Source organism: Pleurodeles waltl, chromosome 8, assembly GCF_031143425.1.
Source record: "Pleurodeles waltl isolate 20211129_DDA chromosome 8, aPleWal1.hap1.20221129, whole genome shotgun sequence".
In the NCBI taxonomy this organism is placed as follows: domain Eukaryota; kingdom Metazoa; phylum Chordata; class Amphibia; order Caudata; family Salamandridae; genus Pleurodeles; species Pleurodeles waltl.
In genome coordinates this window covers 1,001,091,942-1,001,116,598 of record NC_090447.1, presented here as the reverse complement: position 1 = coordinate 1,001,116,598, position 24,657 = coordinate 1,001,091,942, and positions in this window count along the sequence as shown.

The window sequence follows — 24,657 nt, the reverse complement described above, 5'->3', positions numbered from 1 at the left end:
GGGACCGTGCATCCCTCTCCTTAAATAATTTAAGCTGCCCATGGTGATGCAGTCTCCGGGGTACAAAATGGGCAAGGAGAGGGAGCCCAACTCATGCTCCCTCTCCCCATATACTTAAAAAAATGGTGGTGGCTCTTTTTCTGTTTGCTATTGCCTTGATCCCATGGGATTGCAGCAAAAACTGCATTTTTTTTTTTTTTTTTACTTTGGCCCTATGTGGGTCCCTCTGGGTTCTTCCCAATGGGCCTTTGGGGTCTAGGGGTGCAGGGTGTCCCTATGCTGTCCTTTTATATTACTGTTTTTATTTTTTTTATTTCAGGACATGCAACTGAGGGCCTGATAAAGAGTTTGATGGTCGGAGTGCTATAGAGCCTTGTTGGCGGTCCTTAAAAGATGGCCATGCTGGAGGTCTTTCAAATTGGAAATAGGCAGTCTGACCTCCAGCGTCATTAGCACTGTAACCAACCACCGAGCACATAGTAGTTGGCGGACCCTCATGGCGTCAGCCAATGGCAGACCAAACCACAGTGGTTTGCAGTCAGCAAAGTAATAGACAACTGCACATAGGATGAATTAAAAAAAACACAGCTGACACACACTGCCACAGTGGACACACCTGCAAAGGACACTATAAAACACACCTCTTCACGTACCACAATCCTTTGCATTTTCAACACAAAACACAGAATCCAGATCACTTTATTTCCAAAACACTTCATAGATTAGGCACCTTTTTTTTCAACGTCACATAGAACACCCTGCACACACATTTGTTTATTCACATCCTTTTGCACTTCCCCTGTTAAGTAAGTCCCAGTTACCCATTTTCTTTTTTTCCACCATGTCACGGTCAACAGATCCTTGTTTTTCAGAAGAAGAGTTGAGTCATGGCGGATGCAATCATAAGAGTAGAGCCACAATTGCTGGAGCACACACCTAGCATACTCCCCTCAGAAGGAAACTCGAAATGTGGGACAGGATAGTAGGCAGAGTCAATGCTGTAGGCACCACCCTCTGCACAAAAGAGGACATCAGGAAGAGGTGGAATGGACTAAGGGGCAAGGTCTATTTCCTGGTCTCCAGGCACCAGTTAGAGGCCAAGAAGACTGATGGTGGCCCTCCCAGTGCCCCATTACATCTCTTTCCCTGGGAGAAGAAGGTCTTGACCATTCTGCATCCTGAGGATTTGACAGGAATCCTTGGGGGAGTGCAACCTGGTAAGTCACAACACTAAACATTTCACCAAACTACAATGTCATACATGCTAACAGTTCCCCTTTACCCACTGTCTTGTTCATATACCCCACCAACACTCAGTACCTAGAGTATCTGAGCTTAAAAACTGTCAACCTGTATTGTTGGACCCAACATCACAGCTACTAAGGTCCATTACAATCCGTTGGTCCCTATGGAGCCTGTAAATCTTTCAATATACAATAATAATCCCAGGACTCATGTTATGTCCCAACAGGTAAATGTATGCCCAAACCTATATGAAGTCTGCATACAGATATGTAATACCTAACATTTGTATAGTTTGTCTAGTACAGAGAGCTACCTGGCTGCAACTCCCAGGAAGCACTGTTTCTATTATTCTAAACACCAGACCAGTGTGCACTTGTACACATACCGCTGTTTGGTAACTCCAAATTGAAGTGTACTCATCTGGGAGGATAACAGTTGCCAAGTGTGGGAAGTAGAGGGACTGACATGACTGCTAAGGCCAGAAAGCCCTGTGTTTGTAAATCTAAACACCAGCACAGTGTACACTTGCCCAGAAAAAACCTGTTTGGTAACTCTCGATTGAAGTGTACTCATCTGGGAGGATAACATTTGTACTGTGTGTGTACTAGATTGCGTGATCAGACTGCAACTCAAAGGAGGCAGTGTTTCACTAACTCCAAACACCAGCCAAGTTGTCACTTTCCCCAATACACCTGTTAGTGAACTCTCAAATGAAGTTTACTGATCTGGGGGAGAACATTTGTCAAGTGTGTGTAGTAGAGAGAGTGACCTGACTGCAACCCCTGGGGGCACTTTTTCAGCAAATACAAATGCCAGATTAGTGTGCACTTGTCCAAAAACCCCTGTTTGGTAAATCACAAATGAACTTCATTCGCCTGGGAGGATACCATTTGTCAAGTTTGGGAAATAGAGAGAGTGACCTGACTGCAACTCCCAGAAGGCATTGTTTCTCTGACTCCAAACACTAGGTCAGTGTTCACTTGTCCACATATTCCTGTTTGGCAAGTCTCAATTGAAGCATACTCATCGGGGAGGATATCATTTGTGAAGTATTGGGAAGTAGAGGGAGTGACGTGACTGAAAAGCCCAATAGGCCCTGTAACTCCAACTCCAAACACCAGCACGGTGGCCATTTGTCCAAATACCCTAGTTTGTCAACTATCAAATAAAGTATACTCACCTTGGACTGACCAAGCACAGATCATGCCCAAATTACAGATGTATCTGTCTACATATCTCCATCTTGACTTGTTAACCCAAGATGAAATATTGGAGGACAGGAATGACACCTTAACCACCGTGCATAACAAGCATAATAAGGCCTCAAGATGCATCACCAGATTGGTATTAGCAGAAGACACACCCACACTGACCTGTGTGCATGATTACTCCAGTCACATATACAGCAAAGTCCTGGGTCTGCCTGCATCACACTCAACTAGGATTCCTAATGGGCAAAGCCATATCTTGCCTTGCCATTGCTTTGCCTGTACTGGTGGCAAGATGGCATTTTCAGGCCAAACCCCTAGTGCTAATGATCTGCACATTTCAGCAACAGCTTGAGTCAAAATGAATTGGCATGCTTCAAACATGACATGTCAATACACCGAGTACCATGGTAACTTGCCATAATAGAATTAAATGCAACTTAACTTTGTACAAGGTCTCTGCTTACTGCATCACTAAACCGTTGAGGTTAGATGTCACAATACCACCAGTAACATTGTACATTTTACACAGAGGCCACAGAACAGACAGCCACTACCCCCCTGCGGATGAAGCCCTCAGTGACGAAGACACTCCCGGATGTCTGGACGTGGAGGACGGTTCTGGCTCATCTGGGCAATCTGGTCAGACGGCACCAGTGTGTCTCGCTGTGGCCACAACATCACCTCCCAGCCCGGTTGCTTCAAAATCACAGGCAGCCATTCACCCCCCAATCTTTGTCCCGAGCACAGAGTCTACTATCTTGTGCCCCACAGTCCTGGATCCTGGGTTGCAATGCAACACTTCTGACAAAGAGGGTCCAGGAACAAGCTGGAGAGGGCACCCTGTGGCAAGGCACAGGCCCGTGGGGGTAGGCTGTGTGGGAGGGATGCTGTGGGCCAGAGGCAAGATGCCACTGGGGCTAATCTTGACCAGGACATCATCAGCCATGTCCTGGGGGTCTATCAGAAGTTCCAAGATGTGATAGGCCAGGTCTTGACTAAACTCCAGGAACTCAAGCAGCTACAGAGAGACATTCACAGAGACATGCGGGAATAGATGGAGGCCCACAATAACAACATGGCCTCCCTAACAGGGGTGCAGAGGGACATTCACACCACACTGAGCAGGGGTTTTCAACAACAGCTTACCCCTTCCTTTGGCTCATCAACACCAGGCACATCAACATCGGTGCCAGCCATTGGAAGGGAGGCCCTTCCTGAGAAAGAACCAGCCCCGGACACCCCTGTCTCAATAGCAGCAGATCCCCCCTGCTTCAAAGCAAGCGGGGACATCCAGCAAAGAATACAGGAGGTTTGAATGGCAAGACACCCACCACTGCCAGTAAGTGACCTCTCCCCAAAAGACCTGCTTTGTGTGCCACACATTCACTCTGTTGACTGATCCTCAACCACCTACCAGTTCCAACAGGAGGAGTACTCTGGACTTTGGACTCCCAATGGTGTGACATCCACTCCAAGGATTTCATTCACCATGACTGACCACTTCACTTTACAACTTTTGTTTCTTTCTCCCCACATTTTATTTTCAGAATTCACAGCGTAATGAATTCACTCATCACAAGCTAACTGTGTGCATGCTTAATCTTTACATTTCGCTATGTAGAGATGTAAGGCCATATGAACCATACAATGAAGACACAAGCTACTTGTACAAGCAGGGCTATGTTACAGGCACACCATGTCCAGTACAGGATTACATTTATTAAATACCAACAGATTAGTACAAGTGTCTGGTCAAACCAAAGCTTTTATTACAGTGTAGAGCACAAAGACTGCCAATATGTCTGGTCTCTTAGTTATACGAATGTGTGATTCATACTGAGTCAAAGTACTTATTTCAAGGTACAGACTCCCAGACCACAGTAGGAAGGGCTTAGTCAGACAATGTCCTGTAGAATAGGTAAACATTAAGGTGGTTGATGTCAGCAGCTTGAGCCTTATCACATACCACACCAAAATAAACCAGCATCACATAAATCAAGATCCAGACAGATGGCAGTACAACAGTCCCTGATCACAGGCCCATCATAATCCAATTCCCATGCATCTGGGGGTATGACATAAACATGTCAGTGTTTTGGCACAGGCACTGTGGCCTGCAATGATGAAACACATCAACAGCTAGATACAGGTCATACAAAAAGAGTGTTTAGCCAATGTGAAGGAAAAATGGATTGATCAAAAGCTGGGACTACATATTTTCAGACCACATGATGACACAAATGAAGCATCAGTCCCACCACAAGACACAAAACAAGTGCAATGTGAACTTCTGTACCTCCACCCAAACACTGTGCCAACTGTCTTGGTACATGTCTCATGCAACCTACATTATCTGGAGCAGTCCATGCCCACTTTGTAGGTCAGAATAGCATAAGATACCTGCCAATGTCACAACTCTGAAATGCCCACATGAAGATGCCATGGTGAAGTAATAGCTAATAGCTGTACAAACTAAAAAGCAAAGAGTATAGGCTTGAAAACATACATATGACATAAGTCGCATAGCAAGCAAATGGAAAATTAATTACATTGCAAGGAAACTGACACAAACAAAGCTACATCCTCAAGGTGGGGATGTGTCAAAAGGTATCTTATCCAGCAGTCTTTGGCTGAATATTGTAGAATATCAGCTCCCTAGCTGTTTCTAAAACACCCAACTCCACAGATTCTCACAATTGCAGTTCATCGTACAGTCACAGTCATTACATCACATGACATAATTGCACTCATGAAAAGTAGCTGTTGATTAGACTTTCCCGCAAGTCAGTTGTTTCCTCTTCACACTGTCATCCTTACTTGGCAGTTCATGAGTCTCACCCGTGGCACTTCAGGTTACCCCTCCTCTGGGATGTACGGGATATTCCTCCGCAGGGTGATGTTGTAGAGCATGCAGCATGCCACAGTGATCTGACACTTTCCCAGGTGATTAGAGGAGGGCTCCACCAGTCCAGCCAGACAGTGGAATCTGACCTTCAGGAGCTTAAAAGCCCACTCCACTGGCTGCCGTAGTTCTTCCATGGGCCTCATTGAAGTGAACTTCCCCTGGCACAGTTTGATTCCTAAGTGGCATCAGCAACCAAGGACTGTTTCGATATGCGGAGTCTCCTGTCAATGAATAGGACATATGTGCAACAATGAGTCCCTCACTTTATGATTGTAACACCCGAAATTGCACACACACAATCAGGACAGACATGACTTACCAATCAGCCAGGCCCTCTCTGGGTGCAGTTGTGATATCAGCTGGAGTATGGTGCTGTCTTTGCCAGGATGGCAGAGACACAGATCAATGAACATCAGAGCACCATAAGGTGTCAACGGACTTCAACCAAACTGACCAACCACTTCATTACACAGGACCATAGACCTAGTGATATAAAATGGGTGATATTGAAGGCTGTTATATACTTTGTTGACATTGCTAAGAGATTATTTTTGAAAGAACACAGATGGGCTTTTAGACTGGAGACCCATATAACGGGGTTGAATGGCGATATCCCATGGACAGAATTTATATGACAAGCACACATGGCCCCTAGTCTACACCACACATCTTGGTGTAACACAATCTATACACAGAACAAACACCATAAGCCTGTAGAAGGTGCCTACTTGGGTGTTTAACCTCCTTTTTTTGATTCACCCTCATAATTATAGCCCGAGCAATAACCCCTTTTATTATGATTACCTGAAGCTGTGGTTTCTTTCACCCTAGCTCTGCTATCTTGCTTGATAGATTGTACATCTGCTTTATAGATGGTTGTTATGTTTTTGACCATGCAATCTGTTCTTTATGACTGTCCTATTTTTCTGTCTACTCCTCTTCAGATGACTGCCAAGGTGTTGGATGCAAGGCCAAAGGTCGTTGTGTAGTGTCCCACACTCACTTTACGATGGCTGCTACTTAGGTGGCCCATACTTTGGTGTCCTTTTTCTAGTTTTTACAATCTTTCGAATGCCTCAATCTAAGATGGCCACCTCTGCCCTGGACTCAAACTACGAGCCCGTATTTTGTTTCTCTGTGTTACTTTTTACATTAAACCTCACTTTAAGATGTCCGCAACTATTCTGCACTTGACTTTTGAGTCTGGTTTAAGTTTCCCTGGCATCACCTTTTTCATTTAAAAACACCGCCCCTCCAAACAGACTACATCTGGGGAAGCACGGAGCAGAGGTAAGTGTACCGGATAGCTGTGTTCACGCTACAAGTAAGTGCGTTCATTTTCTGCCGTATTTTTACAATAGGAGATGTGTACCAATATGTCTTACTTGGCTATTGAGGAACCTTGCTGTGACAACTTTGCTAATTTTTCTAGGTAGCGTTGCAACATATGCACTAACTCGTTAATTGCATGTTTTGTTTGATCCCCGGGCGGGAGCTGTCAAACTTCAAGAACGGCATTATGACTCCAGAACCACTTGGAAGTACTCCCCCTTTTTTATGATAATGCATTTTGGGGCGGGAGCTGACAATACAGTGGACTGCAATTTACGATGATCATATTGCAGGGTGCTATTTTTTTGTGGCATTAAGACACATAGGTTGCCATTTCTTTACCGATTTTATCCCCTTTGTTTTGCAGTGTCTTAACATGCTGCACACTTTATCCCCAGGTAGGAGCTGTAAAAACCTCGGGCTTGCATAATTAGCCAATACAGCGCTAGAACCAAAATAATTTTGTTTATGATAATGCACTTTTGGGCAGAAACTGTCAGTTTCGGGCACTGCCTTATTCACTATGGCCACGCCGCTTAAATCACTAATGGCCACATTGATGGGTGCTTTTTTGTGGCATTCAGATAAATACGCCACCGCTCTATGTGGGCCTTTTGTGTCTTGTTTTATTTTGACCATACCCTAGCGAGCGGATTACGACCTATGACCATGTGATATTACCAATGGGACCAAGGACTTCCCTCCATGATTGCCAGTCCCAATAAATTAGCTGTTGATTCTGGGTACTACCTAAATTGAGCTAGGCTACCCTTCACACATCGGAAACACAAGGGGATTTAGTTTGGCAGATATGATTGAACCATAACAGAGTGTTTTACTAGGGGTATGCTGGTGATTTAGACTCTGGAGCATTGGAAACCCAGAGTAATTTGCAATACTGTCCTCTAACTGACCTTGGATAGAGGTGTATTCATAAAACAGTTTCCACATGAGCTTATCCCAGGCAGAGAACTATCAATAATGATTGACCCATTATTGTGAGAGGCACAAATCTGTATGGTGGAATAGATTACTGATTATCTTTCTCTTTTAACCATTTGTTTAGACTAACATACATTTTGAACAATCAGTGCCTGATGCTATCCCTAATGGGCCCATTCCCCTAACTCTGGGAGGGCAAGAGTTAAAATATTAGGTATGGGGCACATGTTCTGTGACATGATTATTCATACCCTCCACATTCTTTGAGCACCAGGAGTGTTTTTGGTGGTTTCCACTTAGATGCTGTACACTAATTGGCAATGATAAAATGTTCCCATTGCTGCCAAAATGAAGTATTGGTAACTAGATATTTTTACCTTTTTTATAGGTTTCTGCTTATGTTGCAAAAGGTTTATGGTATGTGTCTCCTTGACAGGGAGTACTGCTACTCTCTAAGTGAGGATTAGGATTTTTGTAGGTCCTGCCAAATCGCTAACAGATGTTTAGACTACCAGAATGAGAAACATATTTACCAGGCATTTGGGGAAAGTAGTGTAGGATATACCCACACATAACCTCTTTTTGTGTTAATACCTAGAACAGGGTTACAAGACATATAACAGACCAACTTGTAAGGGAACTGGATCATTATATCCAGCTTCCGCCATCTTCTCTTTTGTTTTTGATCTTGACAGAGGCTCCATTTAGTAATGAAGGTTTGTTCTTTGGATTTCCCTAGTCAATTTGAACCTCCTTTTTGCTCCAATCCCACACTCTTACATATATCTCTGGCAAATATTTTGAAAACAACTCTGACAAAGAGCACCCTTGAGGAGGCCGTCAGGCATTGCAGTTCCGGCCTGAAGAGGAGCATGGCCCAATGATGAAGCACATCACCAGATGGTGAATGAGGGCCCTTGTTCCAAGTACAGAGTGCTTCCAGGTACCGAGTGACTCCTCCCCAAATTGGTAGTGAGGAGCCGTTTTTATTTTGGAACTGTGCATTCTTTTGTTTTTTGCATGGTGCTGTTCCTCATTATGAAGAAATCTTGGTCTGAATCCAGATAACGGGCACAGGCATATGAGATGTAGAGATCTTCCAAACAGACAACTTGCACATTGATGGAATGGAAGTTCTTTCTGTTACAATAGAATTGTACAGTAGGCTGTAGTGGCAGTGGCACCAAGTCAACATGTGTGCCATCAATGGGGGGGCAAAACAATAAAAGTCAGCCTTCACATTGGCTAAATCCTCACATTGGGAGAACTTGATTTAGCTACCACTGTGTTTCACCATTGCTGAAAGGAACTCCTTCAACACCAGACTGAACATAGGTCGGGACATACCAGCAGATAGGGCCACTGTATGTTGAAAGGACCCTGTGGCCAGGAAGTACAATACTGACATGACTTGTACAATGGGTGGAATGCTGGTTGGATAACTAATAGCAGGCATTAGATCTGTCTATAACTGACGTCACAAGTCAATTTTTGTTTACCTATTCAGATGGGAGAGCTGTATGACGTTGCGTTCCTACATGGTCTGAAGGTCTGGCAGTGGACGGTAGACAGGAGGTTGTCACATCCTCCCTCTCCCAGGGCACCTATGTGTGAGAAGACATGATTTACAACATTAGTCAGTATGTCCCCAACATCAGACATGATGCATGCCAATAATATCATGTGACAAGCATTTCTGAATGGATAGACATGACATTAGTACACATCCCAGCTGGCAACTACACAAGGGTCCCATACGACCCCCATGGTTTTAAAAACGTGTCCACAACATGGATTTGAACTCAAATATGTGCTATTCAATTGCCCCTGAAATAGTGACTGTATATTCCGACCACCAAAAAGACTGTTGGCGGTGGTGGCCCAAGCACCCCTGTTAAATGCCATCTGTGCCCTGCAACAAACTACTATGGTGGTTGAGTCGAAGGACCTACATGACAAGACACAATAAGGATGTTTGTGATACAACTAAACATTTATTATGGGTGTGATGCAGTTTATAAAGCCAAATGCAGTATTTCAGGCTGCCAAAATTACAGATGCCTGACCTACCCCACTGGACATTAGGAACTGCCCGCGACTGCCGGTGGAATTCATCAGTGCGGCAGGCGGTTGCTACCATGGCGGACACAGCCATAGGCTAAGGTTGCTGCCTGTGGCAGTCATGGCCTAATGGCTGCGTCTGTCAGCAGTGATGGCCGCAGACATGATCGCCATATTGTGCAGATTCACTGTCTTGACTCCTGACACTGCTACCAGCAGCACCTCAATGAACTGAGCTGCTGTGTGCAGCTTCTGGGGGCAATCATGCACATCCAACAGTCATTAAGGCTCCTGCCTTCTCTCCAGATGAGCTGGAGAGGCTTGTCAATGAGTTCCTACCCCCGTGTGAACAGCTCCATGGCTCACCAGAGGAGCAGGTAAGAATCTCATAGACACAATTGATACAGTTCAACACCTTCCTTTCCTTTTTCACTGGCTAAAATGTGCCCCTCTGTACCAGTTAGACTTTTTGTGCGCCTGTTGTAGCAGTCTGTGTGGCATCAAAGGGATGGACATGGCATAGGTGTTGGTAGCCAGTAACATATGTTAAGTTCATTCACATGTAGTTGTGTGAGGTTTTGGGGTTCTAAATCCTCCTTGTGTTGGATGCACATAACTAGGGAGGAGACATTTACTGCTATCCACTGACATATTTTTCTTTACAATGTTTGTAAATGTTAGGCAACATGTATGTGCTTGACAGCATGTGTATGCACTTTGTATGAGTCATTTGCGGATCTTGTAAGTAATGTGTATACTATCACTGATCTTTCACCCCACATCTGGCCTTGGCAAACTGTAGTCTGGAAGGCATATCCTGACTCACTCTACCCTTCAGGTTGCCACACACACCACATGCCAAATTGATGTACTGTCATGTGTGGAAATGGTGGAAATGGAGTGACATATAGGTTCTGTATGCTCAGCTGCAGAGACCAGGGCCTGTCAAATGTATCTCCCAGTGTGCGACATAGTCCAGGCTGTGGTAGAGTCACTGTGGCTATGTGACTGTGGCACTGTGCCCACTCCAGGTACATCAGTAGATCATGTCATGTGGCCAATATGATTCTCTAGTGTCAACACTTGCCCTGAATGCCTTAGTCCATTGACTAGATTAGGAATGGGTCCTGAGGTTAATCCATGAACCAGAAAAGTACGCGGTCCCCAAACAGACAGTGGAGGGTGAGACTGGTGGTGTGCTGGGTGAGGGGCCGGGGAGTGTCATGGGGACGGGCGAACTCCAGTAACCGAGCCATAAATGGGGCCCATCATGGCTGCTACCTAGGATCTGAAAGGCACACTAAAATCCAAACTCAACGCGGTAACAGTAGACAAGACACTCCTGCGGATGGACCTTAAAAAAGTTGCAGTCCACAGCTAAATAGCTGGAAAGCCAGGTACAGTTCCTAACTAGGGAATATGATAAGGTGGCAGCCAAGCTTGAAGACCAGGAGCATAGGGCCAGAAGGAACAATATCAGTGTAGTGGGTCTACCGGAGGGAGAGAAGGGGCAAAGTGTTAAACTGTTTCAGGAAGACTTTATTATTAAAACGCTATGCCCCAAACAGCTGTCAAGTTTTTTCATCATAAAAAGAGTGTACAGACCACCTGTCCCCCCTCTGAAACCAGGGGCCCCTCCCAGAGCTATTATTGCCAGAGTCTTTAATTTTCATGATAGAGTTGTCATTTTGCAAAGAGCAAGAACGAGAGGTGATCTCCCATATGAAACTGCAACTGTTTGATTCTTTCCCGGTTTCATGCTTCAGGTACAACGACAAAGGCGTAGCTTTCAGGAGGTTAAGAAAGCACTTCAGGATAGCAAACTTAAATACATGATGTTGTACCCGGCCCAGTTGAGGGTGATTATGGAGGGTAAGACCTAGGACCTCACCACCCAGGAGAAAGCTTCGGAGTGGCTGGACAAATGGTGCACCCCTAGTTGCAAGCCTAAACGGGAGGACAAGCTGCAGTGATGCCGAGCCGGAAAAACTTTTAAGGCACAGAACGAGAATGAGTGAGGCTTCAGTCTGGAACACACAGTGCTGTCATGAGGCCTGCGTGTTCAGTAAGGTAACAAACATAGGCCCTCATTACGACCCTGGCGGATGGCAGTATTTTGGAGAAGAGTACTGCCCAAAATCTGACATTGGTGGTTTGGCTCAAGCAAAACCACTCCGTCCACCAGGGCGGTAACAGCCACTGGACTGGAGACTTCGTTCTCCAGTCAGGCAGCCGTCACTGTCCCACCCGCGGGATTATGACCCCGCCTAACGCCATGGTTTTCGTGGCTGCCTTACTGCCACGAAAACCATGGTGGTAGGCACTATCAGTGACAGTGAATTCCTTCCCTGTCACTGATAGGGATCTTCCCCGCCCCCCTTCATTGTTATATTGGCTGGGCCATCAATGGTAGTGCTGGTCCACCCATGGGAATTGGAGTTTCATTTTGGGTAACAGTTGCTCTGCAAGTTGGGGGGTGGGCGGTTCAAAGCCTACTGAGGGGAGAAGCAGTGTGGGGGGAATTAGGGTGTTTGTTGTTGTACTGTTTTGCATCAATGTTAAGAGTTGCTTTGCAGAGAGACAATTGATCAGGTGGCAAAAAGGGCAGGGTGGGGGGTATACAGGCAGTGGTGAGGGTCGACGAGACCTCTCGAACGTTTTCCTTTGGGCCCCAATAGGTGTACCAGTTCTCCACTGTTGCCCATTTTGTGCAGGTATTGACATAGAATGTAAACGGCTTGGGGAATTGAATCAAGCGCACTGTGGTCCTACAGTATTTGCTAGGTATGCCCCATTTACGGTCTTATTGCAGGAGACACATCTGAAGAGGAATCATAACAGAGCGCTAAATAGACTTGGTTACTCTCTGATTGTGCAGACAGTCTAAACTACAGACTCAAGGGAGTAGAGGTTATAATTAAAAACTCAATACCCTTGGGACCCGTTGGGCAGATATGTAAAGGTGTCAGGTTCATGGGAAGGCCAAATATGCAATATATGCGCAGTTTATGTACCCCCGAGGTTGCAATCGCAAACGCTAGCTGAGATCGGGGCTCTGCTGCTTGACATGCCACCTGGCATATTGGTGCTTGATGGTAATCTTAACCTGGTGATGGACCCAGCCATGGATAGGGAGACAAGGGCTACTACACAAGGGGATGCTGGGGCCCCTTGGGCCTTTCTAGATACCATGGGGTTAGTGGACCTGTGGTGAGAACACCACCCCAAGTCGAAACAATACACTTATTACTCTGTGGCCCATCATAGTTACTCATTTTTAGACTACCTGCTCACCCCGTGGACACACTTAGGGAGTTTCAGGGATGTTATTCACAAGCCAAGGGGGATTTCAGACCATTCCCCTTTTTCTTTGACCCTACTAGGCCCAGCCCGGATGCATGTTCTGCCCACTAGGCTGAATCCCTGATATCTGAAGGACAAAGGATTTAGGGACAATCTGAGACAAAGGACAGATCAATATTTCCAGGAGAACAGTGGTTCAGTGGAGTCTTCCTGTTCCCTATGGGAGGACTTAAAAACAGTATAAAGGGGACATGCTCAGGATCTAATAGGAGGTGTTGGAAATGGCCTTTCTGCAGGGTCACCCCCAAACTTTTTGCCTTCCTCCTTCTCTTTTTCTGACCTAATTTCTGCTGGCTTTAGGACTCTGCACACTTTACCACTGCTAACCAGTGCTAAAGTGCATATGCTCTCTTCTTAAAATATGGTGACATTGGCTTATTTAATTTACTTGTAAGTCCCTGGTCAAGTGCACTACATGTGCCCAGGGCCTGTAAATTAAATGCTACTAGTGGGCTGCAGCACTGGTTGTGCCACCCACATAAGTAGCCCCTAACTATGTCTCAGGCCTGCCTCTGCAGTGCCTGTGTGTGCAGTTTCAGTGCCACTTCGACTTGACATTTAAAAGTACTTGCCAAGCCTTAAACTCCCCTTTTTCTACATATGTCACCCCTAAGGTAGGCCCTAGGTAGCCCATAGGGGTGTGGGTTCTATATGTCCTGGTACTGTAAAACTCCTGAATTCATTTTACACAGCTGTGAGGCTTGCTCCTTTCATAGGATAGCATTAGGGCTACCCTCATATACTGTTTGAGTAGTAGATCTTAATCTGAAAGGAGTAGCCAGGTCATATTTAGTATGGCCAGAATGGTGATATAAAATCCTGTTTAATGGTGAAGTTGGATTTTATATTACTATTTTAGAAATGCTACTTTTAGAAAGTGAGCATTTCTCTACACTTAAATCCTTCTGTGCTGTCCAGTCCACGTCTGGCTAGGTTTAGTTGACAGCTCCCTTGTGCATTCATTCAGACAACCCCAAACACAGTATGATCAGTCACACTTGCATACATCTGCATATTGAATGGGTCTTCCTGGGTTGGGAGGGTGGAGGGCCTGACACTTACATGTCAAAGGACAGTAGCCTGCCCTCACACAAAGGACTGCCACACCCCCTACTGGGACCCTGGCAGACTGGATGGAACTGAAAGGGGACCTTGTGCACTTCTAAGCCACTCTTTGAATTCTCCCCCACTTCAAAGGCACATTTGTGTATTTAAGCAGGGTCTCTGACCCTACCAACCTGCACACTTCTGAGGTAGACACTTCTACTTCACAGACACTTCCTGGAGAAGAAACCCTGAGCCAGAACCTGCAACCTGCCACAAAGAACTGCCTGGCTGCCCAAAAGACTCACCTGGACTGCTTTTCTGAGAAGGACTGCTGCCTTTCTGTTGCCCTGCTGCCTTGCTGCTCTCTGGCTGTGTTAAGAAGTGCTCTCCAAGAGAGAGGGTCTTTACTTGGACAGGAGGTAAACTGACTGCCAACCAAAGACCCCATTTCTGACCAGAGTAAAAAAGGAAGAATGTCAACAACCATGTGGGGCACTGGAACAAGACATATTGGCCTTAGAAGCATGCTGGGGGACGGGGGGAGTGGGTCTGCAGACCTCCAGCATCGTATTCATCTCAATCGACAGGAACTGAGAGAGGAGGCAGAACAACACGCCGAGGCCTATGCCCTGGCCATGCAGAGACAGCTTTATGATGTTGGTGATAAAGCCACTAAATGGTTAGCATGGTTGGATAAGAGGGACCATCAGAGATCCTGGTTATGGAAATTGTGGATGCCGAGGGGTATGTTGTGCATCGAATGACGAGATTGCAGAAGCCTGTGCAAAATATTATGAAAAGGTATATGCGTCAGGAAGTGGGAGACTGATGACCACTGTGGGGCCTTCCTGCAGGACATCAAGCTGCCACAACTGTCAGACAACAAAAGGGAAGCCCGGGGCACTGAATTGACAGTAGAGGAGATTGCACAGGCCCTGCGAAGTCTGCAACAGACAAGGCGGTGGGTCCAAATGGGCTAGCTTCTGAGCTATTTAAGGGCATGACTGATAAGATGGCAAAACCTACGTTGAATATGTTTTTGGAGGTGCATAATATGGGGTGCCTGCCGCTGGACCAAAGAGTTTCAACCATAGTGGTACTGCCAAAGAAATGTAAGTCCCCTGAGGAATGTGGGTCATATTGACTCATCTCCTTATTAAACACTGAGGTCAAGGTGCTGGCGAAGGCCTTGGTGGTTAGGCTGCGACAGGTTGTGGCTAAATTAATACACCTGGATTAATCCGGATTTATGCCACACAGCAGTATGCACCTCAATTTGAGGCACCTATATGGTGTCATGCATATGGCTAACTCGTCCACGACAGAACAGGCTGCCCTTTTGTCCTTTGATGCCAAAATGGCCTTTGATGGTATTAAGTGCCCATATGTGTTGGCCCTTTTTGAATGCCTGGGATTCGGACATCAGTTTTTGTCGCTGGGTATGACTCCTGTATCAAGAGCCCGTGGCACGAGTGTGGGTTAATGTTATGCTATCCCAGTCTTTCGTCCTGCGTAGGGGGAGTAGACAGGGTTGCCCGCTCTTCCCAAGTTATTTGCTCCTGCAATAGAGCTGCTGGTACCGTGGATCCGCCAGGGCCCTCTGATTTGGGGCATCAGGACTAATGGGCATGGGAGGAGCGCATCTCTCTCTACGCCGATGATGTGTTATCAAATGTTACTAACCCTCGTTGGGCCATAGATAGGATTTTGCAAATCTTCAGACTCTTTGGGGATCACTCGGGCTACGATATTAACTGGGAGGAATCCCTTGTTTTCCCATTGGCTGGGGGGCACTTGTTACTACCCTTGAAGTGCACCATGCTAATTGCCCATGATGGCTTTACGTCCCTAGGCATTTATATTAGCAGAGACCTGAAGAGATTCTTCGAGGCCAGTCTCCTTGCACAGTTAAATAGGTTGCATGGGGATGTGGGTCTCTGGCGTGCCTTGCCACTGTTACTGATGTAGAGGGCGGCGCTTTACAAAATGATGTTGCTCCTTCACTTTTTTATGTCCTACAGAATACCCCACTCAGGGTTCCGAAGGAGGTCTTCCAGTGGATAGAACAAGAGGTCACACTGCAGTTTTGGGATGGGGAGGCTCTCACATTGTGTTGCGTAAATTGCAGTGAAGGGTATACGAGGGTGGCCGGTAGTCCCAGATATTCCTAGCTATTATTGGGTGACACAATTGGTGGTGGTCAAAGACTGGGTATTTGCAGACCAGGAAGACCCAGCATCCCACGTGGGCAGGGGTGCATTCGGAGGCAAGGGTTATGAGACATCACTATACCAACGCTCTGGGGGATATACGTTACCAACCCACACAGAGATTGTCGTACAAATCTGGAAAGAGGCATCTGAGTATTTGGGGCAGGCTGGCACCCTCTCTTCCCTGACAACCCTGTGGCATAGTGACTTGCTAAAAGAAATAGGTGGACTTCAGGGATTTCTAAGGTGGTCGTTGTTGGGCCTCAACTGACTGAGTGATGTTTGGAAAGAAAGGGCATATGTAATGTTTGTAGATCTCAGACTAGAATATAAAATAGCTGAATCTGAGCGCTTCAGTTATCTCGAATTGGGTCATGCACTTCGCTGCCATATAAAGGAAAGTGAGCAGAAGCGACCCTGTTGGAGGATCACCTCCTCACAGAACCACTGGAGCACAAAGCAATCTCATTGATTTACAAGAAGCTGATGAATAATTACCCAGACCCATTGGGTCCTCTCTGGGGGCGCTGGGAGGGTTAGAAGATGATGACTGGGTGGAGGTGCAACAGAGCCGTAGGGAGGTGGCCATTCAGGCTCATTTTCGATTGATCCAGCTGAGAATTCTCCACAGGGCACCTTTTTCAAGGTTACACCTTTATCAGATGGATTGGGGGGACTCCTCCCTGCTTCTAAGACAATGTGGGCAAGTTGGGACCTTTTTATCACTACCTGTGGTCCTGTCAGGGATTCAACGGTATTGGAAGAGGGTAGTCGGGTCATGGTCTGGGTGCATGGGCACACAGTCCCTTTGAATCCTAAAATGTTGCTTTTAAATATTATTGGTGAGGAAAGTAGGCCAAAACACTGACAAATGTGGTTAGCCCTTGCAGCTATAGTTGCTAAGCGAAACATCACAAAAACCTGGGGAACAGAACATCCTCCCAGTGTTGCGACATAGATGTCTGACTTAAACTGCTGCAAGGGGGCTGAGAGGGTAGTTTATCAAAGTTGGGGATGCCCCAAGAAATGGGATAAGGTGTGGGGCAATTGGAGTTCATATAGAGAAGAAGATTGGATGGATGGTTCGATGGGAAGTGGTATGTCACATGCTTAGGTGTCTGAGGCACAATCGATCCTTACATGCATCTATTGTTACGCTGGAAATGTATGGTTTGTACCTGACTGAACAAATGGTTAAATCCTTCTCTATTATCATGGTGCATTGCTATGTTAATCGTGGTTGACTGTTGAATGAGAGCAACAACTATTTACGTATGCTAATAAAAACAATTTAAAAGAAACTGAATGGCAAAAAAACAGAGACCAGAAGAGCAGCTAATTGTATAGTGTTGTTCTAGACCATTCTCCGTTTTTGTCATAGGATGTCAAAACTTTATTTTCTCCCACCAGTACATTGGATCAGGTTGATGTATGCAATGCGACCATCAGTCTTAATAAGTTAGATGAATGGCCTGAGTGAACAGGTTTCTCCGTACCGTTAGTCTATTAAAACAGTCAAATCCTGTGGATACATAAATAAAAGTAGAGTAAAGAGCAAAAATCCACAATCTAGCCCATAAGTGCATTTTGTATCTTAGTCAATGTGTCTCTTTGACTCATGATGGGTCTCTTACTCCCACAGCACTGTTGTCAACTTCACAGAAGTCATATTTGTCCTGTACGGGCTTATTGCACTGATGACAGTCCCAAAGTGCAGACAGTGTATTGATTCCTGGGAGGCCATGCAATGTGACACAGTAGCTTGGTCACAGAGCAGAAATTGTTCAATGCATACCTTGACATGTTGGATGCCATCTCTGTGGGATAGACACATATGTCCAAAGTAGTTTTCTGTGATACAGGTACATACTACATAACCCACCCCCTGATGTGGCATCAGTCTGCAGTTGGTAGACCACATGTTAACACATGGACAAGAAAGGCACTTCCTGTACCCACCATGCCAGTCCCTTCATTGTCATTCAAGTATAAGGGTGAAGTCTGTACTGTGGCAGTTGCCTGTAGGGACTGTATGCATTGTGTCAATCTCACAGAGTGTGAATATGTTGTTCCAGTCAGGCCTCAGGAGTTTACCCTTCAGAAACCACATATGTGTGTAGTGTTTTATTGTGGCTCACATCACAGTACATGTTGCTAGAGCATGGGCTACTTGATGTGAGTAGGCTTACTTATTCATTGTCGGCCATAAGTAGGGAAGTGAAATAGTCTGCAGATGGATACAAAAGTGTGTAGTCATGTGCCTGTACTTATTGGCTTGTGTGCTTCACACTTGTGGTGTATTAACAAATTGAAAAGGTCCAGCTTGGTTTTTCTGATGTGTGTAACTTAACCATTCGTCTGAAAATTTGTGATTGTAATCTCTTGATTTGTCTCTTGCATCCGTTTAAGTCAATGCCCATCAGAAGAAGGAGATATAGAGAGATATCGCCCGGAAGGTGTGGACACTGGGGGTCCACAGCTGGCAGAGCGCTCACTGTTGCAAGAGGTTGTTGGACATGAGATGCTGGGCCTGGATGATTCCAGAGGTCCAGCTGGAGCTGTCCTCCCAAAGTATGCGGGTGTACATTAAACCATGATCCCCCCTAATGTCACACATCTTGGCAGTGGTATACTCAGACCTTGATGGGTGTTTGAAGGGAGCACAGCAGCCATAAGAGTGGGAGTAAATGTCAGAATCCTGCCTGTCAAATTGCCATGTTAATTTGTTAAGTTCTGACATCTACCTCCGATGATTAGGGATGTGCCATTTGTGAAACTGTGGATGAGTGACTGTTTGTGTAGATAGGTAATGTGGTACATACTGAAATTTATTTTCTATTGGCCCAGGGACCTAGGACACAACTGTGTACAATCCACAAACAATTTGCTCTCCAGGGACCAACATATGACTGTGTACATTGATGAATCAAGAACTGTTTGTTGCTGTATTGGTTGTAAATTCTATGCAACAGACCACTACTCCTGAGTGTTACAGGCCAAAGTAAAGGAAGTGATGGATTACAGTCCTCAGCCATGTGTTTGGTTAAATGAGTATATTGGCACCTGCTATCTAGAGGCTACTTGCCTTCAGTGTGTGGCAGGTGCTGGTGCCCCACTACTGTATATAATGTGAAGATTGCCATCGCCATCATACATGTGACAGAGCATACATTTATCTTTAGGTGCAGCTAAATATCAATACCTTCCATTTGTAAGTGGGGAATGTCCATGGGCATGATTTGTGTGCCATCACTGTTGCCAGCCTTCCTTGTGCCTACATGTAAGCATGGGTCCCTTTCTCTTTTGACAAAATGTGTACACTGCTGTTTCATGCATGGTCTATCTGTGTACATAGGATGATTCCTGTATTCCCTCACATATATGTGCATGCCAACCTGTGTTTGGAATAGGACATTTGTAATGGGAGTACATTTCATGTGGTGCAATAAACAGGAGTGTGTCACCATTGATTGTTGGTTCACACATAGCCTCAGCCATCATTGCATGTTATTTGGCACGTACAAATGCATCAGCAATGAGGGACAAGACGTGTATGACTTTTTTTTAGCCACAATGTACTTTTCCAGGCCATTGAAGTGGCATCATGTAGCAAAGTTCACTGCACATGTGTAATGGGTAAGATTTCTTCCCTATTATTGGCATGCGACATAGAATGTCTTGAAATCATGTTGAAATCACATGTACAACCATTCGTCCACAGACATCTGGGTAGGACCAAAATAAAGACAGTGATGTAGCTTCCCATTGGGAAATATGTTGGGAGCCCTCTATAGGTGCTTGCAAATCTTTGTCTCTCCAACACACAAAGGACTAATGGCTTCTACTGATGCAATCAGAGTATGTCATTGTAAGGGGTGCTAGACATTAGTGGTGATTTCCCAGGGAGTTGCTGATCCACTGTTTTGTGGTTTTTAGGGACACACCTCCTTGAAAATGTATACATGACGTCTACAGCATACATTTCTATGCCGCATGTGTGGCCTGTCAGAGCAACATTGGTACTACCTGCATGACTCCACTGGGGCTAATTTAACTTGGTGAAGGGTGCACTGTGGATATGTATCTAGTGTACTAAAAAAGATAGGGATAGGGAGGAATTATGGTCCAGTGTATATCCTCCCAGTGGAAATGTCAGAAATATAAGATACACTGTTCCAAATGGAAAGAAAGGAAAATGTGGCGGGGTCCTAAAATTTAGGAGCAAGGAACCTCACACATCCACAAGGATGTCATGCTTTATCATCGGAGTTTGCTCCTCGTCAGACTGGCACTGCAATGTCTGACGGGCACCACCCCAGATGGGGGGGCTCTTTGCTGGAGATCTTTTACAATGATGGTGCCGTGACCCCAGGAGTGAGTAACCAAAACAGGAGATCAAAGACAAAGTGGTTAAAATTGGCTCTCAAAGCCTCCAATGGGTAAACGATTTATTAGACCAGGTGGAAGGTAGAGGCCAAGGTTAAAAAGTATAGTCATGAGAGTGAAACAGAAATAATGATCAATCACTCTATATCAAAGGAAAAAGAGAGGGGGTGGAGAATTTCCAAACCAGCCCTATCACGGGTCAACATGTTTCGCATCCTGGTGGTCCATACAGATCCAGTACCTAGATGACTATGTGTATCTCCTAATCGTAAAGGCCAAGTGTATCTCCTTAAACGTAAAGGTGTATGGATTACTCTTAACCAGAGATTTTCACGAAAAAGTAACCAGTCACTTACATCAGTATGGAACCAGTAATTCCTAACTGTCGCCCATCCCAATTTAAGGAGCGGGCTTCCTAGGACCACACAGACCAATGGTCAGGAGCAAGGTAAGTTTGGGAATGCTGCTGCTGCTGGTCGGGAACCTACCTGGGTCCGTGGTTCCTGAATAATTTCTTGCTACTAAATTTTAGGACCCCTGCCACATTTTCCTTTCTCTCCATTTGGAACAGTATATCTTATATTTCTATGTATCTAGTGTGACATAAGTACTTCCATGTTACCTTCTCCAGGCTACTGTACTTTGTCAGCAACATGGCATGTTCTGAGAGCATCATTTCTTATTGTTGTGTTATTGTGTATGTGACAAATAAATGTCTCCCTGACCTTGGGTGGGATCTGTGGGAATACAGTTGCCATTGGCCTTCTATTGTATGACAACATGTAATTGAGGAATGCTCCATGAGGCAAAGCATTGAAGGTAATGTGGCCTCCTACTTGTTCAATGGTTACTGTGATTGCACAACTTCAGACATGCAATTGTAGGTGCCTGAGATCCTGATTTTTCTTTCGGCAATTGTTAACAGTTCACATGGCATTCATGCATATTTTATGGTACATGTAGAGGCTACTTAGGTGGAGTTTGTTGGTGGGGCCTACTTGACATAATGGTAATGTTAGCTAATCACAACTGTTGTTCAGGTGTGATCAGGGACATTTGGTGACTCTATTTCTCTTTGTATTTACAGTATCAGACCAGTCAAGCAAAAGGGACAGGGCACAGCCAAGTGGGGAAGCATCTGACTACGGGACTTTGGATGAAGACACCACAGATACAGAGGGACTCAGTGCCCAGAGGATGAGGGGAGTGTCACAGAGGAGACTGGATCTACATCATCATCATTAGATTCTTCCTCCAGTGGCCACTCCCTAGAGGTGGCGGACCCGTCGAGACATTCTACAATACCATCTTTGTCCGCCACCCTTCCTTTTGTCCCCAACCTGTTACTCATGCTCACTCACCTAGCAGGCCGGGTGTCTCCTTTGCCGCGGGCACCTCTTCCCAAGCCCCTGCTCCCCCTGCTGCCCTGAGTGAGGAGCCTATTTACCTCCTGAGGAGTATCTCTGTGGGTCAGACTGCCATTGTGCATGGCATCCAGGGATTGGGCTGCCAACCTCAGCAAACTAATGTTTTTTCTTGGAAGGCATTCATAGTGCCGAATCTGACCACCAGAGATCTTTTGAAGCTCTGGCCTCTTCACTAATGGCAGCTAGTCACCCTCCACATTCCATCCCCCCTCCACCTCCCTCCCTCTTCCCAATCCAAATCCCCTATTCCTCTGCCTATCCCAAGTACACAGACAGATCTACACTCACCCAGCTCAACACACACAAGCAGCACACATAAACAGAAACACCATAAAGCACACTGGTTTGCAAGCACTAAACATACACCCACACACACACACATCAGCCACCACTTTAGCAGACACCCCAATCACCCCCACCGGACCACACTCTACATTAAGCATACCCACTGGCTCCACCACAACAGGAAGCACACACCTACAACACCCACCATACCCACAGATACCACCCCAACAGACACACAACACATCCACCTCACCCACCATACCCAAAGACACCACCCCAACAGACACACACATCCACCACAGATCGCCTCCGCACACCTCATCCTGGACATCCCCCACCACTGCCATATCACAGGCCACCTGAGAGACCTGCATTGGCTCACCATCAACAAGAGAATCACCTTCAAACTTCTCACCCACGCTCACACGGCCCTGCACAACACCGGACCAGAATACCTCAACAGACGGCTCAACTTCTACACCCCGACCCAACAGTTCCGCTCCGCTGACCTCGCCCTCACCACTGTCCCACGCAACCACCGGCGGCAGATCATTCTCGCACCTCACCGTTAAGACATGGAACACTCTTCCCTCCCACCTGCATCAGACCAAGGACCTCCTTACCTTCAGGAGACTTCTCAAGACTTGGCTGTTCAATTAGTTGCAGCCCCCCCCCCTCAGCGCCTTGAGACTCTCACAGGTGAGTAGTGCACTTTACAAATTCCCTGACTGATTGATTGATTGACTACAAGCATACCTGCAGACAACACCCCAACAGACACACACACATCCACCACTCCCACATCACCCAGTTCCTCCACCTCCCAGCCCTCAAGACACACAAATGCTCACACTCACACATACAACAGACACCACCCAAACATAAGCATACCTCACACACGCACACACTCAAGACATCAACACTGATATACCAGACAACCACTCCTTCATCCTCCAAATCCCCAACCCCTTCTGATAACCATCCCTGTGTTCCTAAGGAAAGTTTTTTTTTTTAAACTTGCTCTTTCCCCTGTTCCCTCCACCCATACCAAACCCAAGAGGCCCAACACACATCTCAACTTATCCATTTCACCTCCAAGTCATCCCCTGTCACACCTGTCCCTGTGCAAGCACCCATACCGCTCCCCCAAGAAGAAGTCCACCCCCCTAACAAAGACTCCACCCCACACAAACGTGCCCATCTCAAATCTGACCCCCCCCAGGATGATCCCTGAGGTTTTTGTCTGCCCACTTGATGCCCCTTCCTGTGGAGGTTCCCTAGCAGTAATAGGATTCAAGTGTGGGCACAGTGCTGTGCACTGAAAAGCTACTGGACTAGCCAATGAACTTGGACATTTTGCATTTGTTTGTTAATAAACCCAAACAGTTGCTATTTTGGGTACACATTTATCATGCAATCCCTTTTCTACCTTTATGTTGTTCCTGAGTAATTTGTGTTGTCTACCTACAGTCGTTTGTTTCGCAGCCTACACGCTAATCCATTTTCTGTTGTTTCCAGTATTTGACTTTGTGGGCAGTTCTGGTGTCACCCACGATAAAAGTAGATGTTGACTGTATGGATATGTGGGTGCTAATGTAATTGTGGTGTCATTACATTGTGTTCTGTTTAGAATGGTAAGTATTTCATCTTGTGTAGTTCAATGTCAGCATGTATAGTTGTAGACTTGCCCCCCTGATATGTATTGTACATTTGTCTCATGTGTGAGAGCTCGAGTTTTGTTTGTTCAGACATGGACGATGTACAACTGTGCTATCTTTGTTTGCATTTGACCTTGCATGTGTCCATTTTTCTGTGTGCACCTTGCAGCTACTTCATCTAGATGTTTTTCCTACACTGTTTCTGTTGTATGTGTTTTCTTAACTTTCACTTCCCAATTGTGCAGATAGGCATGTCACTTGGCTCTAGTATTGTTTATCCCTGAGATACCTGAAGGGATCAGTTCCTGTGCAAATGGTGTTTTAGGGGTGTGTGCAAAGTTTAATGTTTCCCAGTGCAGCATCCTTCACTGAGTACTCCTGATGCCCCCATCCCTGTTGTGCAGGCATTTTCTACATAGTAAGCTTTGTATATTTGTCTTTCTGTCTATTGTGCATCCCATTGTCCTTCCATTGTGTTGCAATGTGGGTCATGTGTGGGTACATTGCAGGGATGGTTCATGGGACAGGTGTTTGTGTTCCATAACACATCCATACGTATGTGTGGTGAATCTGATGGCAGTCCAT